We start from the raw sequence: 15,258 nt of genomic DNA, 5'->3' as shown, positions 1-15,258 counted from the left end.
AGCTTATGATCTTGCCATTATAATGTTGGAATAGCTAAAACATTAAGCACTATATACAGAAATTAAAGACTACATCATTGTATCTTGAGAAGCAGTCAGTATATGATACTTTAATGATTATAATTATTTTAAATTGAGAATTATATCCTCATCATTTTATCACTGGAGTAACAGAAATCATTTAAAATTGCTTTGCCTGCTCCAATAAATTGGAGTATATTTTCTACTACTAATAATGGAAAACCAATAATTTCTGTGTGCTGGATACCATTCTTAACATTTGTGAAACCATTAGTTCTATTGCTTGGATGAAACAGAGATGCAGAAAGTTTAAACAACATACCAAGTTCCTGAAGCTAGTCAGTAGACCTGGGATTCAACCCCAAACCACCTGGTTTCAGAACCTGTGTTCTTAGGGAGTCTTCCTATTAGCACTAGGAGAGGACACATATAGAGGTTAAAAAATAATATATGAGACCACTGACAGAAACTCAACAAAAATATTAGTGTCATGAAGGTCAGGAAGATTTTTTCCAATGGCACTTAGGGCATTATATTCTAAATCTTTAAAAATCAAATCTAGTAGAAAAATTAAAGTGATATGACATTCCAATGCAAAACCGATTTCTATCTCAATCATGATCAGGGTTAAAACACATATGCACACAGCACTACAGCTACTTTTGAGTCTGTTGGGAAATTTTTGCTATGTGATGCTGTGATGGTTGGTCAATATCACCAACCTCTTTGGCATTGTAATCACCTAGGAGAGACACTTCTGAGTGTGTCTTCAAGAGTTTCCAGTCATGTTTAACTAAAGAAGGATGATATTCTATGAATGGAGGCAGTACAACGTGAGCTGGAGTTCTGGGATGAATAAAAGGGGTAATCCAGCTGAGCCTTCCCTCTCTTTCATTCCACCCAGACATAAGCAAGGTCCCACTGCCACAGGTGCAAGCCACGTGGACTACCATGTCTTCCCCGCCATGACGAACTGTATCCTCAAACTATGAACCATAATAACTCTTTTCTCTAAGAAATTTCTCCAACTATTGTGTCATAGGCATGAGAAAATAACTAATACTACTGTGTGTTAAGCAATACCCTTTTCTGGGCTTGAAATTTCCTGAGTATCACCATGCTACTGAGGTTATATAGACTGGGGCCTAAGGACTTAGATGCTGAGTGGAAATGCATTTGGGGATTTAATCTTGTAATTTTCGCACCACTTTATCAAATGATTCGGAATAAATCCACAGAGTAAGAGATGAAGCCAGTGTGGCATATGTTAAATAATTGATGCATGCACATGTGTACTTGTTCATTTGAGAGGACTTCTTTCCCTTATTCAACACAGAAAACAATTCACTCTTAAATATAAGTTCCTTATAAAATGTTTATATACTGTAAGAATGATAAGCAGCACTGGTTACCAGCACTGGTTACAGCACAGGAAGGTCATGACCACAACTACCCCAGTATCAGTATCAGAGCTTTATTAGGAAGAAGGGGAGCAGAAGAACCAGGCCTGGGGGAGAGAGATAGAGATAGGGGAACAGAGGGAACAGAACAGAGAGAGAGGGTGGGGGTCTGAGTTACAGCTCTTTAAGGAGCAGGTGGGCTTACAGAGCTTTGCCACGCATGTGCAAATTGTATGACCATGCCATGCATACATAATCACCAGTGCACACTGATGACCTAAGACACAAGACCCCTTGTCAAGCTCCTAAACTGTGCATGTGTGATCATGCAGCTGGAGTACGGCAGAATCCTCACACCTACTTCTCAATTTTTCTGGGGTCCATATTTGTCTCACATGCTAAACTTGAGTGTAATTTGTTGAAAAACGACTCTCTTTTTAAATCCTAAATACACTAATTTCTACCTTGAGATTCCAAGAAAACTATTTTCCTAACCTCCTACCTCCATGATTAATTTTCTTACAGCTTATCTCATAAAACCCCTCCAACAGTGTGGTTCTCTTGTGGCTCATTCTGGATGAATCACCCAGTTCTGATACAGAAAAGGGCTTCCAATGTGGCTGTCTTGGCCCACTGAGGTGCCTTATTCCCATTCACTGGTGTGGGTGGCAACGAGGGCTTAGAATTCCCCAGGGGCTCACTGCATTCAGGTACTGTATTCAGTACCCTGGGACTCATGGAGCTCTCTTAGACCTCTAATATCTAAGAGACATTTACTGCAAATCCTACCTTTGGTAACTTTATATCTGGACACTAGTCTCTCATTTCCTGTTGGTTTATTATTAACAGAAAAAAAAAGGTAACTTTTAAATCTTATGTACCCTGTCCCAGCTCTGTTCATGAGAAGTTCCCCAAAGTTCCTTATAAAATGTTTATATTCATATAAAAGGCACTCAGAGTCACCACCTTGGATACCTTGCAAGCTTTAAGGTTATTGTGTGGAAAAATAATGCCAACTGGGAATTACAGCCTGGGTAGGAAAGATAAAGTACGTCCTATGTATGACTTTTCACCACACAATTTACTTCTGTAACTAGTCAACAGTGAGCCAAAAGCGTATATTTCTATTTTGTTGTTCAGTTTTCTGTCTCCGTGAGAAAATGATTGAGGAAGTAAACCTGAGAGAAGATAGATTTCTGCTCACAGTTTCAGAGGTGTCTGCCCATGTCCTCTTGTTGCCCCTGCTTCTAGGCCTGTGATGAGAGTAGACACTATGGCAGAAAAGGTGTGGTACAGGAAAGCTTCCCACCTCATATGGACCAGAAAACATGTGGAAGGAAGTAGGAAGGGATGGTACAAGATACAATAGTCTAAGGGTATTGCCCTGTGGGCCTCCTTATTTCCACTCCACCCATCTTTAATTTTCTATCACCTCCAAATAACACATTGACTATAAAGCCATTAATGGAATAAATAATTGATGAGATCAGAGGTCTCATATTCCAGTCACTTTCCCAATTTCCTACTTCTGCTTCATTGTCAACTTAACACTCCCCAAAGTCACATGAGAAAAGAATCTCAAGTGAAAAATTCACCAGATTAGATTGGCCTCTAAACACGTCTGTGGGGCTCGTCTTGAATGTTAATTGATGAAAGGACCAGCCTTCTGTGGGTTGCATCATTCTCTAGGAAGATGGTCTTACCTGTATTGTCTAAGAAACCCAGCAAAGCATGAGTCTCCAATGGATAAGCCAGCAAGATTATTCCTCCATGGTTTCTGCTTAAGTTCCTGCCCTTACTTCCTTCAATGATTGGCTGACCTGTACCAGGCTTTCTTTTTGTGGCCACCAGACAACTCCGAAATCATGATATGGAGACTTCTTATTAGTTATAAATGTTTGGTCTTATCTTAGCTCTTATTTTAATCTGTTTCTCTTCATCTACATTTTGCCTCAGGGATTTTTACCTTTTCTTTCTGTATGTCCTACTCTGTGTCTGCTGGTGGGTGGCTGCCTGGCTGGCTCCAGGTATCTCCCTCATTCTCTCCTCTCTTCTTCTTCTCTTGTTCTCCTTCTGTTTATTCTTTCTATCCACCATCCCCACCTATGCCTCTTCTGCCTAGCTATTAGCCATTCAGCTTTTTATTAGACCAATCAGGTGTCCTAGGCAGGCAAGGACACATCTTTTCATGATTAAATAAATGCAGCAAAAGCTAATGTGACACCTATTTACAAGGTTAACAAAGGCAGCAGAAACAAACACAACACACCTTTACACAAAGTAACATTCTGCAGCATAAACAAATGCAACACAGTTAAACAGTGACCTAAAAATGTAAGCTAAATAAACGCTTTCCTTCCTAAGTTTCTTTTCATCAGAGTGTTTTATCACAGTCATAGAAGTGAGATAAGGATGCTAGAAACCACCTCTGAACATTGCTGCATTAGGGACCAAGTTTCCAACACATGAGCATTTGTGGGATGGATGTTCCAGATCCAAGCCATAATATCTCAATTCTATTTTTGTCTTTTATTGATGATCATGTTCTGTTCTTCATTCAGCTACTCCCGGATTTTCATTTTGATACCATAAAAGAAATTGAGAGAAGACTGGAGGTAAAGTAAATAATGAGCTCTGGCAAGAGGTGGCTTTCAAGGTGTATGAAGAGGGTTCTAGAACTGGACAGACAATGGTCTCACAGTAGCAACACAAAGGAGGGGGACAAATATTACTACTACTACTACTGCTGCTGCTGCTGCTGCTGCTATAAGAAGAAGATTCTAGCTGACTTCTTTCCAACAATCAGAATTGTTCCACGTGCACTGCTATACCAGGGGCTCAACCCTTTTAACTTTAATTTTGTCATTTTTAATTTATTCTTGTCTTATACATTATACTCCTACCACAGTTTCCCCTCCCTCCACTCCACCCCTGCCCTCTCCCCCAGATCCAATACTCCTCCATTCCCCTTCAGAAAAGCAGTCTTCCCGGGGATGTCAACGGAACACAGCATAACAAGTTGCAATAAGACTAGGCACAAACCCTCATATCATGACTGGATGAGGCAACCCAATAGGAGGAAAAGGGTCCCAAGAGCAGGCAAGTAGGGCGCTTTCATTAGTAACTTAGGCACAGAAAACAAAAAGGTATTTTCTAGGTTAAAAGAAACCAGCAGTGCAACTGAACTGATAGCTAGTGTCATGTGCCTTGGGGTCAGAAAAAAAAATTAGGAGCCTGGGGTGAACTGGAAAGGACAAGCAGCACACAGCAGGAAGATTGTCATCAGGATGGAAGGGTGACTTATGTGTCAGTGGTCAGGAGCCATCCTCTCCCAGAAATGCATGTGTTGAGACCTATTACTTGCCATGATGGTTTAAGAGGAGGAGCCTCTGGGAGTTTATTACACTAACTCCCAGGTTAGTGGACTTATAGCAAAGGGTCAAGGAGTTTCTTTGTCCATCTGCCATGTGTCCAACAGTGTCATCCAAGATAGCTGACCCTTTCCATGGGACAAATCCATGGGCTCCTTGACCTTGGACCCCCTACCCTCTACAACAATGAGGAATAAACTTACATTGTTTATAATTTACCCATTCTAGGTTATTTGGGTAGATCAGCCTGAACAGAGCAAACAGAGAGTGTTTTCTGAGATACGGGTTTTATGATGAAACTTGCTAATTTTAAATTTTTGCTCCAAAATTTCTTGGACCCAAACAATAATAGTCAAGGAATTTTATTTCACAATGCTAAAGACATCATTTGAATGACCTCTGTTTATGCATAATGAAGGTACATTGCATGAGACCCTGACATCTAAACCATATGACTGACCTATATTACAACAGAAGTGTTAGATATTTGATGTTAGGAAGATCTGCACTCAAGAAAGGGTTCACAAGAAGGGCAAAGCCAAGAAAAACTGTGAGAACAGCTCAACTTCACAACAGCAACATAAAATCCCATGATTCAAATGCTGATCACAAAGGTGGATGCTGTAATCTTAGTCCTTAGGAGATAGATGATGAAGAATCAGGAGTTCAAGACCAGCCTCAGCTGTGCAGTGAGTTTGGGGTCAGCTTGGACTACATGAGATATTGTCTCAAAATAATTGTTTTTAAAAATCCCGTGATGGTCAATCAACCTTGGCTTTTTGAGCTAAGGAGGACAAGCCAACCGAGTCCCATGAAGAAATAATGTCTTTGCCTCCTAGCAGTAGAGGCTTAAGCCAGTTTTGGTGTTGCAGGATAGAAGGCAGGTTGTAGTAGGACAGAAAAACAAATCACTTTGTCTCAACTATAATTCTAGATGAGTCTCCTGAGACTCTCTGGACGGTGCTAAGGTCTGTTTTGTCACATACACAATGAGCAACCTTGTTGGTCTTTCAGTCCAAATGGAGCACATTGTGTTTCCCTTGGCACTCATGCTTTCTCCACTCATGAAGCTCGGCACACCAGTTTCTGTGAACTGGCTGATCTGTGCTTGCATTATTGTCAGTAAGAGGAAACTAAGGAGGTAAGAAGGCCAAGGGGGAAGCCACTCTTTCACCCAACCAGATGATCTCTCTCTCTCTCACTAGAGATATAGAAGAGAATGAGACAATACTCACGCTGGTCCAGTGATAGGAAGCAAGGGTTAATGTCAGCCAATCAGCGGAGTGCATGGAGGTGAGAGAGCTCTAGGAAAAATTCCTCAAGCCATCGGCCAGGGAGCTTTGGCAAGAAGAGGTGTCTTTCCCAGCCTGCCTTGTCTCTCAGCTCCTTTTTGCCCACTCTCCACGGCTTCTCTTGCCCCTCTAGGAAGCAACGTATTGGGTGCACCCTCTGTTAGTTAAGATGAAGTTACATTCCCATTAACATTCTGTTTTAAAAACGGAATTAAAACATTCTTCCTTTAAACAAAATGAGCAGCAGAGGAAATAGTAATTGTGTGGCTCTTGTCGGTGTTATTTCCATTCCTAAATTGCCTGTGGTGCTGATGTTTTATTTGGAGTATGAGAGTCTCTGAGAGAACTTCTCCTCCCTCCCCTCTTCTGCCTCCCAAACCTCCAGGTAGAGGAAACCATAGGACGCATGCTGGCATTGATGTAGATAATGATCAGGACAAAAAGTTCTTGTATGAGGCAGTCGATCTGTGTTACCAGCTTGAAGGCCAACAAACCAGAAAATTAAGAATAAATTTCTGTGTTCCTCCACTTTTCCTCCCCTCTCCTATCCCTTTCCCCCTTTTTCTGCTCTTCTTTGACCTAATCTTGAATCTTAAAGACCAATGAATTTAGAATACATTGTGAACACAGTGTGTGTGTGTGTGTGGAGGGTATTTTTACTTTTTACATGGCTCATTCAGACCTTTCTGATACCTACTAACTGAAATTCCCTGGAGTCTCTGAGGCTTTACCTTTCCCCAGCCACAGCCACATTTCACCTGCTTGCATTCTCCTTTGCTGATCTTGGACACAAATGTGTTTCACAAAAGCCCAGCAAATGCTATGTGGTATAAGACAGTGAGTGTGTATGGAAACAAAAGTTTGGATTTTTTAAGGGTTATAAAGGGAACATGTACAGCACCTTCTAGATCAGTGGTTCTCAACCTTCCTAACATTGCAACCCTTTAATACTTCTTAATTTAATTCTTCATGTTGTGGTGACCCTAACCATAAAATTATTCTCATTGTTACTTCTTAACTGTAATTTTGCTACTGTTATGACTTGTAATGTAAATATCTGTGTTTTCCGATGGTCTTAGGTGACCCCTATGAAAGGGTCATCCAAACCCCACCACACCCCCATGGGGTTGTGACCCACAGGTTGAGAAGCACTATTCTAGATGGCAATAGTCAGATTAGAACCATGTGCCTAGAACCCAGAATCTAAGAAAACATCCTACATGTGCTTCTCCCATGTAAGAAATCAAGAAGAGCATAAATGACTAACAAAAAAGGAGGTAGCCTCTGATCGAGTTCTTGCTTACAAATAGAAGAAAATAATAAACAATGAAGATAATTTTAAATTTTCTTTGAACAGGATTCCCTGGTGTTAATTATCCTTTTTCTGAAGCTTAGGGCTGTGTTGAGGATATCACAGGCCAGGAAAGTTGTGTTTAGGGGTTGTGTTTCATGCTGACATGGAGATGGCAAAGCAAGAGGAGCCTTGACCCCTAGAACAGGACCCAGTGAGCTGGCAATTAGATGTCACTGGTGAACCTTTTCATAGGCAGACCAGCATCTCTGCCTCCCACAGGACCCCATGGCCTCGAAAAACTGAAGCTTGACTTCTTAGATGTGTACATTGGCTTCTTTTGTCTCCAACGGAGACTAGATGGCAGTCCCTGTCTTTTCAGTGCAACTGCCAATGTCTGTCTGGCAGCTCCTGACTTAATCCTGACTGTGATTCATGGGGTGACCCTTTCTGAGGTCCACTACAGCTTTCCCTCCTCTAGACTTTGATCTGGTCTATAAAGTAAGCAAATTCATGAGAGATTGTCAAGTATTATGACTTACACTAAAATGCATGATATTTCAGGATACAGTATAAGAATAGTTTATATATTTTTAATAATTATAATATATATTAAATAATTAAAGTTTGAAAGTTAAAGTAACAGTTACTATTACTATTTTTAATGGTTTGTAATCTTCCTTCTCTCTCTCTCTCTCTCTCTCTCTCTCTCTCTCTCTCTCTCTCTCTCAATACAAGTTAGAGGTCATTAAATTTATTTGACCACAGCATTCTCTGAGCCAAAACACCATCAGGACTTTGGGCTATTCCATGGAGATGAGATTTCCAGCAATCAGATATAGGGCACAGTGACACATGTCAGTAAGTTTTTACATACCTGGTATTATTTTGACTGAATCTACATCAATGCCTCACTAAATAATCATAGCAGTTCTAAGAGATAAGCACATTTATTGTTCCTCCATTCTATTTGAAGATACAATGAAACTCACTGGTGACAAATTTTCCCATCACACACAACTCGTAAGAAGTAAAGGCAAGCCACACAATGTGGCTAACATCTCCCCAGCATTCTGCTCTTCCAATGCTGCTAGTTGGCAGAGTTCAGACAGGACGAGAACACTGGCATAAGGGCAGCCTTGCTCGGAGGACTGAAACTTGACCTAGTTCTCATATTTTATCCATCAGTGGAGACAAAACTCAGCAAGTCTTCATCTTCAAAAAGGAAGAAAGCAGCAGCCTCCAGTCATGGTCCCTGTCACCTGAGGCTGTTGAGGTTGGCGAAGATTCTATGATGAAAGCTTCCTTTGTGGAGTGTTTTCCGTCTCCCTCAAGGAACTGGAGGCTGGGGGAAAGAGAAGAGGATGGCCCCAGTCCACACCCTGAAAGATCTCATCAAGAAAGTGAGCTTTCAGGAAGACTTCATGAGGCAAATACATCTCAGAGAAAGGAACTGAGGAAGGAGACAGAGGGAATGATTATCAGTAGTAGTTTTCAATGACAGAGCCACGATGATCCATTTGAAGGAAAAATAAGCTTGTATCACTCTGATCAACATTCTCTTCTAGCAAAAAAGGCTGCGCAGTTTTTCCAGTGTGGATATTGAACATACGGCAAGGCTCATAGTGACACCAGACAGGTCGGGACTTTAGACAGTAAAGCCTAGTGAAATGAAGTCAGCTTCAAGGGTGTGCCCTTGAAGGGATATGGGGATCCCAGTTCCTTCCTTTCTCATTTTTTTTCTAGATTCCATCAAGTAAATAAGTCCCTCTGACAGGCATTTCTGACATGATAACCTGTGCTACCATAAGCCCAAAGCAACAGGGCCAGTAACCAGGAATTAAAACCTCAGATGCTGTAGCCAAAATAAATGTGTCCTCCTGTAATTACCTCACATATTTAGTCAAAGTAGTGGAAAGTCAGATGCCATAATAGCACTTGTTCAGAATTCCAACTGAGAAGGGCCTCTGTAGTTATATGCCTCAATTGGGATCCTGAACAAGGGCTATGATGGTAGAGGCCCATCTTGGCCTCATGATTCAGTCTGGATTTTATCTTAGAGTCTTCGTCTGCTTTGTTTTATTTCTAAGCACATATCATTGATAATCTGTTTGTTTGTGGCATGATTTTCTTTCTCTGGAACATAAATCATGGAGTAGATCACATACTGAGTTTATTGTTTTCCTGTGGTTGCCTAGTGACAGAACTAAGTCTGGCTTTCATTGGTGAATGGAAGAAAGCAAAATAAAAGAATGAATCATCCTAGGAAGGGGGTGGGGAAGCAGGTGAGTAAAGAATATCACAATGAATAATCTTAACCAATATGGAAACCTGGAAAAGGAGGGTTCAATCTAAACGTGGAAAGACAGGAGAGGCGAATTAATAAGAACTCAGACATGAGACGGTTTCAAAGACAGGAACATTGCAAAATGACTATACTCCTAAGGCCTTACCTAATTTAATGCCCATATCTCTGGTTTCCAAAAAACAAAAGATTCTAGTAGCTTCTATTTATTTTCAGGCACACGACCTTTGTTAATAAGTTCCAGTCTTCATCCCTGGAAGCAAAAGGTTAAGCAATTTATTCACAATAGTCAAAAGGTGGAAATGACCCAAATGGAAAAATAAAATGTGTTTTATCCACGCAAGGAAGTATTAGTAAGCCATAAAAAAAGAACAGGTTATGGTGCATGCTGCTACATTTATCACCCTTGGAAACAACATGCTACATGAAAGAAACCAAGAACAGAAAGTCATATCTGCATAATGTATTTTATATGAAATAACTAGGCGTAAAGCCATCGAAGTGAAGGTTAGGAGGTGAGATGCTGATTATTTAGTGGGTACATGCTGAACTTTAGTGAAGTGTGGGTGTAAAATATTGTAAAAGCTTTAAAGAGCACCACTTCACGCTTTGAAAATGTTGCTTCATGTGACTGTGGTATCAAAAAATTAAACTAAACTAAGAAGTTCAACCATATACAGGTCCAAAAGCTAGCAAAGACTGAGCAAAAATTTCCTGGACAGCTCCTAAATCCACATTTTCAGCACTCTACTTTCATGTTTGCAGAGCTTAGGGAGCCTCTAACATACTAGGGCATTGTCTCCACTATTAAACTCGAAGCTGACGTGACACAAAGGTTCTCAATAGGATTTTATGAAATGCATCTCATCTTCCAAACATGCTAGTTGTCAGCAGCCACTCCACTCCCCTTACAATTTGAAAATACTAGAACTAAAAGGTAGCTGTCATGATATTCAGCATATACCTTCTTCTTTTTAAGTTTTCTCTCACATAATATATCCCAACTGCAGTTCCCCTCCCTCCACTCCTTGAACCTCCCCTCTCCCCACATCCACTGCTCCTCCATTTCCCTTCAGAAAATAGCAGAACTCTCGGGGATATCAAGAGAACAATGCATAACAAGTAACACTAAGATTAGGCACAAACCTTCATATAAAGACTAGGCAAGGCAACCCAGCAGGCAGGAAAGGGTCTCAAGAGCAGGCAAAAGAGTCAGAGACATCCCCCACTCCCACTATTAGGAGTCCCATAAGAACACCAAGCCACACAAACATAACATACATGCAAAGGACATAGCGCCGACCCATGCAGGCTCCATAATCATTGCTTCAGTCTCTGTGAGCCCCCTCAGCACATGCATGCTAAACCTAAGCACAACAAAGGTCTCTGAGATGTCTGTGAATTCTTTAGGATTCTATTCCAAATTCTCTGTGTAAGTGCATACGCAAAGGATCCTGTGGAAGAGTCCAGTGTTTTACTCCTGTCTTTCAAAGGTGTTTACAGCTCTGAAAGGCTTATCACAAGTACATCCTGGCCCTGCTATTTTAAAGTTGATAAACTGAGGGCCAGACACAGGTGTGCAGGAAGCACTTTCCCACATCTTTCAGTGCCTCCCTAGTCCTTCCTCTTACACCCTGGCTGTCTCTTTTTTGAAAAAAAAAAAAATCACCTTCATGTTCATTAATGTGAGTAATAATCTATTAAATTGGGAAGTACAATAGGTAATTTAAAGATAGCATACTCACTAAGCAGAGTAGCAAAAAGAGTTGAAACAGTTAAATCTTTAAAAAGAATTGAAACAAAAAGATGTTACAGGGTGATGCAGAAGTGGGATACTTTGGTAGCATGATAAAGTAGCCTATGGAGTAAGATAATTAAAAGTCACATATCTAAAATGAGTTAATGTCCAAAATGCATGTGCAAGTCCCATAACTTGTAATTGCAGGCCAAAAATAGTTAAGGAAAACCAGGTGTGATGCCACACGCGTGTAACCCAAGCACTCAGGAGGTTGAGACAAAGGGTTATGAATTCAAGGTCAGTCTGAGTCATCTAGAAAGACACTTCCTTAAAAAAATATACACAATAATATAATAATCAAAGGGCTAAAATAAACAGTTGTTTTTAAGAAGAAGATATCCAGTCCCCAACAGATAAATCAGAATCATGATCAGTTATCAAAGAAATGAAAATCACCTAACAGTGTGATTTGATTCACTATTCTTTAGATTTTTATTTCCAGAGGATGAGGGAAGGAAATAAAGGGTAATTTCATTCAACTGATATGAAGGCTCAGTTACATGAGATGAATACATTCTAGAGACATGCTATATAGTGCTGTGCTCTATTTACGTACTGAATAATGTATTAAAAGTTTTGTAAAGAGGGTGGACCCTATGTTAGGGTGCTTTTTATCACAATTAAATGTGCATACAAGACTATTTCAAGTGATATTGATTTTTTTATAATCTATGTGTTAAAGTAGATGATGTGTATTTATACAAAATAATGTTTATTTAATGTGTATGTGCACATATATAATACATAACCACTAATGCAATACAAGCTCATTAGAAATTTACCTGACAGTATGTTCCCATTCATTTGATGATTGCAATTTTATAATCTCAAAAGTAGAAGCAGCAAAAACATCCCACCCATAATAGTAAATAATACAAATATGTTTCTGTGTGGGTGCCAGTAGGGACTTTAGAAAGAACACACACTTTACAATCATCTGGGGTTAGGATCCCTAGTGAGGCAGCGTTCCCCAAACTTTTATGTATATGTGAAACACCCAGGACTCTTGTCAAAATCAGATTCTGAACCAGTTCTGGAGAGAGCTGCAACTTTCTCATTTCTAAAAACTCTCAAGTGATATTGGTATTTCCAGAACAAACGTGGAGTGACAAGAAAGTGGACCACTGCATCTTCAATGCACACGTCTATCAAGTGCCTGGCTTCTTGTGTCAGCATTTTCTGTGGCAACTAATTAAATGCAATTCCTATATGCATTATATCAAATCTATCACTGTGAAGCATAAATTAAGCTAATGCAGTTTTTATATGCTGTAATGTTTCCTCAGATAAATCTCTCCTATAAAGAAAAAAAAAAAGAGCAATTTCTCAGAGCTAGAGCAGCTCTGCTGTGGGACCAGGAAGCTACATTTTAGCAGCCTCTTGTGTGATCTCAGTGTGTGCTTATAATAATCATGACAATAAAGCAGAGCCTTCCAAGAAGGATGCAGACACCTATCTGTCCAGTATGATATAAGGAAGAAAGAAAATAATATAATGGATTTTTCCTCTCTAAGGAAAGAAATGGAATTATGTCTGTTCTCAAATTAGTTTACCACAAGTCATAAAGGCTGTAACAAAACACAGGGGAGTTCAGTGACTACAGGGGGTGCCAGAGTATCTCTACCTGTTGGCTTGCCGCTTATGTTTCTAGCAGCTTGTTTTATAAAGCAAGGCCTTTAAAATATGAACATTACTGACATGTTGTAATCAAGTAAGTATAGAATGTTCGCAACTATGTAGAAGTTTCCTATTTCTTTCACAGAAAAGCAATGAAGGCTGCTGAATTTAAATGAGTTGGTTGTTTCTTTTCACAAGAATACATTTTTCCCAAATTTGAATCTTTTAAAAATGTAATATGTTATTAATTTTTTGATAATTTCATACATATATATGATCATATTCATTTCCCACTCTTCTCCCTAGTACTTTACAGATCCAGTCCCCACCCTCTTAACCCCCTCTCAAATCCATGTGTTCTCTTTCCTTTATTTTTATAACCTGCTTAGTCTGCATTATGCTGTGCATATACTCCCGGGTGTGAGGTCATCCATTAGAACATGGTTGACTTATCAGAGGATACCCTTAAGGGAAAGCAACTTTGTAGGCTGGGGAGATGGCTCAGTGATTAAGAGCCCTCGTTACCTTTCCATAGGACCAGAGTTCAAATCCCAGAGCCTACGTTGGACAATCCATACCTGCTTGGGACTCCAGCTCCAGGGGATCTGATACACTCTTCTGGCCTTTGTGGGCAACTATAGATACACATTCACATAATTTTTTTAAATTAAAATCTTAAAAAAGACAGAAAGCTTTCTTTTATAAGTTGCCTTGACCATGCTGTTTTACCCCCACAATAGAAAAAAAATTAATTAATACATAAAAAAAAATTATGTTTTCTGAGAACCCAATGGTTTTATGTCATCAAGACATAAAACTGTTCTAATTTTAAAATTTTATTTCTTCCTTTTCAAATTCCTGCTGTGGGATATCATTCTGTATGCTGTGAATATACGTTGCTCTGATTAGCTGATAAAGCTGTTTTGGCCAATGGTGAGGCAGAATAAGGTGAGGCGGGACATTCCAACTGGAGAGAGAGGAAGAAAAAAGGAGAGCTGAGGAGATACTGCAAACTGCCACCATGAGAAGCAAGATGTAAAGTACCAGTAAGCCACAAGCCATGTGGCAAAGTATAGATTTATAGAAATGGGTTCATTTAAGGTGTAAGGGCTAGCTAATGAGAACCCTGAGCCATTAGGCCATATAGTTTGAAAATAATATAAGTCTCTGAATGATTATTTTAAAAGTGGCTGCAGGACCGCAGGGCCACAGGAGCCAGGTGGGACCAGAGAAAACATACAACTACAAATTCCTACTTTCATTAATTTTAATACAGTGTGTGTGTATGTGTGTGTGTGTGTGTGTGTGTGTGTGTCCTGTATTTCAGAATATGTGCTCAAAAATAAATTTACTACTGAAACAATGAACAAAATCTTTGGAGATCACTGTACATATAAAATACCTGGGGATCTTAACATACAGAAAGTCTGTTTGAGAATCTGAGAGTGGGTTGGTTCGGTATTTCTAATGAGCTTTCCCATGATGATATTGAAACTGGTCTGAGAACTACACTTTGGATTAAAAAGCTCACAGTACAATTACCCAAAAATGTGGCATAGTGGTCACTGAATAGCAGCCATACTCTGTTCTCCCTCCTTGGGCTTAGGAGACATGACTCTTTATCAGTCAGCAGGTAGCTCTCTTAGCACTGTCCTACTGAATGTTCCCATGGAGCAAAGCATTCCCCTTTCCATGCTCCTAAAGCCAGGCTGTAGTTAGCCTCCTTGCTTATCCAGCAATTCCTTAGAAAGAAAGAAAGGCCGTCTAATAATAGTGTGCCTTGTGTTTACACATGGTTTATAATTTACCAGATACATTCACACAGGTCAACTCATATCAGCCCATGGTGATCCTTGGAAGGAGAACAGAGCAGTTGGACTGTAAACCCATTTACAAGCACAGAACAGCAGAAGTAAGTGAGGACATTTAGAGCCAGGGAGATCAGGAAGAAACAGGCATTGAAGAGTCTGAAACTGGGGACCTCCTGAAGAGTTTAGAGCAGATAAGTGCTGGTAGATTAAAACATACTGTAGATATTTATAGCTGTGTCTCTGAAGCCTAATAAGATCACCAAGAGCAAAGATTCCCTCATTTAATTCTGTGGGAAGTAGATACAGTAAGGAAAAACAAATCTTGAGGCAGGCAGGGACTGATATCGTATTC

The sequence above is a fragment of the Peromyscus leucopus genome, chromosome 11, assembly GCF_004664715.2.
Source record: "Peromyscus leucopus breed LL Stock chromosome 11, UCI_PerLeu_2.1, whole genome shotgun sequence".
Lineage (NCBI taxonomy): Eukaryota > Metazoa > Chordata > Mammalia > Rodentia > Cricetidae > Peromyscus > Peromyscus leucopus.
Note: the sequence above shows the minus strand (reverse complement) of the source record.